The following is a 3,580-nucleotide window of genomic DNA, read 5'->3' on the forward strand; positions in this document are numbered from 1 at the left end:
AAAGACCCTTGTAGGTTATTAGTTTTCCTAATTTCAATATTGACATGTATTAAGGAGGGAGAAATGAGAGAAAGAGACAGGAAAAAGATCTTGAAGCAGTCAGAACAAGCATATCTATTGATTATGTTTACAGCTTTATATGGGTGCAGTTTGTGGTGCTTCAAAACAATTACAGTAGTAGCATCAAAGATCATTGATCATAGATCACAGTAGCAAACATAATCAAAATGAAAATGTTTGAAATACTGCTAAAATTACCAAAATGTGACACAGATATGAAAAGTAAGCACATTCTGTTGGAAAAAAATGGTGCCAATAGATTCGCTACAATCTTCACTTTGAAAAAACACAGTATCTGCAAAGCACAAAAAAGGAAAGTGAAATACAATCAAATCTGCCTGTATAACCACCTGCTATGATGTCCTTTGAGGAAACTGAAGTTGCTGTGGCATGGAGTCAGAGTTGAGATATTCCAAAACAAGATGGCAAGAATTTGATGTTTTTACTAGGCAACAGGAACTACTTCTGGTAGTCCTTATGTATCAGATGCTAGAAAAATGCATTTGAAAGATAAAATGCATGCAGATATTATTACCTGTAAACTTTTTTTCAGCAAGGAGTCTATAACTGCCACAGTAACTTCCTATAATATTCTCTACTTGATTAAATTTAAGTCAACACGTATAATATTTAGAAATCTTATAATTGTTAATATAAAAACTTTAATGGAAATTTAATGAAATATACACAAATATGCTAAGTTTTTGATGCTAGCACTAATCTCTATAGTTTCTGAAAGAAGGGAGTGCATTTCATTTTCCAATTTGGTAGTAATTAAGATTTACAGCATTTTTAACTTATTGTAATCACCCTAGTTTCTTAAATATGTAATGAAATAGGGTTAAAGAAGGAAAGTACTCCTGGAAACTCAAGGAACTAATGAACATTCTGTCTGTGTTTCCAGTGTGAAATAATTCACCCCTGACAAACTCTTCAAACGCTGAGCATGTTCTTTTCAATTTTCAAATTCCCAAAGTAGATAATCCCATTGATCCAGATTTGGTTAGTTTTCTCTGCTTGGATCGATTAGCCACAGCCAAGGGGAAAGAGAAATAGGAATGACAAATGCCAGATAAGGGTCATTGTGAGTCAGTAGCCAACCAAATTTAAATCTAAAATTGCAGTTTCACTACACTAAAAAAATAAAAGATAGGCTTTCAGCCTCTAGGTGCATTTTAGCTGAGAAAGTTAAAACTCTTTCTGAAACAGAGCATTACTTTGTGTGTGAATGGAAAAGTGGTACACACTAAAAAACACAATTATCCTCTCTGTTAAAATTCACCAGATTTTTAGGCAACATGGCAGAGTTTTTGGAAATTTGTACTCCAGACTTAGGTCACTTTATTGATCTGGTTCTTAAATCTACCAGCACTTTTTCCTTGCCCTACATGACATCACTTAGCATTCTGTGCAGCAGGTTCTCAACTGAAAATAAAAATAACAATAGCATCTACCTCCCAGAGGTGTTTTGAGAATAAAATCGGTTACTTTTGGAATGTGTTTATGTATTTTGACTGACTCATACTAAGCACCATATAAATGTTTGTTCAGTAAATACATGTAGCCACACTTACTGGGAGAAAAGTGAAAAATTCAGCTAAATGACTTGAAAGAAATCATGTAAGATCTGCATTCACCAAAACCATGTGTGAATATAGAGACATTCTTTTCATGCCCTAATACTTTAAAGTATGGACCAAAAAATAAAATAAAAAAAAACTACAATCAGAATATAATGATAATGTAAGTAAAAAGTTCAAAAGAAAATATGAACAAAAACAGTTGAATAAATTGCTAAATGGCAAGATAGGCTCCATTAAGGAAAGACTACTGTATATTTAATTAAATGACATGGAAAAACAGTAACTGAGGAAGGATTTAGGGGGCTTAAATAAATGGCAGGTATTTTGCTAAGGAGAATCCACAACTTAGCTTGTTCCCCAATCTCTCTTTAAGATCTTTCCACTTGCAAAGAGTCCATGTATTCTTCTGCTCTCTGACATGCAGAAACAGGTGCCTCTGGTTTTTCACAGGTGGGGAAATATATCCGATCCACTTTGCCTCTCTGTCCACGTTGATTCTGACCTCAAGCTGGGGAAAGGTGTGTTGTTTACGTCTCACACATAAACAAGATGGAAAAGATTTTTCCTCCCCAAGAAGATAAATGCCAAAACACAATCACTGCCCGTGCTCATGCAATCCCATGTTTATTCCTGAGACTTTGCCATCAGCAAGTGATTCAGCAATACAGGTAAGGAAGAGTAGAAACATGGCAGTGGTGGTGACCCTTCAGTTCGGGGTGTGTCTGAAAGCTCTGTAAGTATCCTCTGCTTGTAGTGATGCAGTTTTGCGGGTCGTCTGCTGCCTAGCCCATCTGGGTTTACATTCTTCCGGATTTGACTGCTCAGCTTTGACATGTTCTCATTCTTTGTTTTCAGTCTCTCCTTGCAGAGATGTTGAGTTTTAAATCACTTTTTGTTCACACAAGAAGGCTAAACCCAAGTGGTTTACGAAGAAAATAGGGTAATTTCAAAAAATGTAACTATATTGTATAGTAGACATATAATAGAGAATATTCACCAACTGGCAATTATTTGCAAAATTTAAATTAAAGCAATTAAATCACAGAGAAGAAAAGAAATTTAGAAATTAGTGGGAATGTTGACCTAAGTATCTCTACACTGAAATTAATCTCAAGAAAACAATAAAACTAGATAAGTAAATTCAATAAATGTACCCTTGAACCAAATTCATTTCTATATATTTTAATGAATTTAGTCATAGAAGTTGGTGACAACTGCTACAAATTTACCTCCAGGCCTTTTATTTATAACAATTTAACTAGAAAATATATAAATGGAAATACATCAGGAAAGTATAATTTTACATTGTTTAACTTAATACACAGCTAGCATTTTAACAATTGAGAAGAATATGATCTAGCGTCAGAATGACATGTCTCTGTTCAATGTCACCTTCAGTATTTGTGAATAAATTGCTTATAATATATCTGGAACTTATTATTTTCATTTATTTTTCACATTTTTACCTTATTAGGTTTCTATCACCTTCAACTAATGCAACAGAATATCAAGAAGAGGCATTTCCAAACTCACAATAAATTTTTCAAAAGAAATTGAAATGGTCCCTTGTTTAATTCATAGCTATGAAATATGAGGTGAAGTTTCAAAGGCAGTGGTAAAAATAATGCAAGCAAAACATAAGGAATACTCCAAGTTTTGACTTTGAAAATGTTTAAGTGATGCAAAATATTAAATGATTCACAAACAGTACCTTAACGTTCTTGTACCACTCATCAGTAGTGCTATTTAGGGCATGCTGTATTTATTAAAAATACATATATACTGAAGCTTAGCATTTCATTAGTTTTCTATACAGTGAATATATACTAAATGTAAACTAAAGATAGAGTATTTTAAACATTGGATAATAAAGAAATGACAATTTCTTAATACAGATAAAACACATAATTTTAGTATGTATGAAACTTTCATATGCA

The sequence above is a fragment of the Callithrix jacchus genome, chromosome 6 (assembly GCF_049354715.1).
Source record: "Callithrix jacchus isolate 240 chromosome 6, calJac240_pri, whole genome shotgun sequence".
In the NCBI taxonomy this organism is placed as follows: domain Eukaryota; kingdom Metazoa; phylum Chordata; class Mammalia; order Primates; family Cebidae; genus Callithrix; species Callithrix jacchus.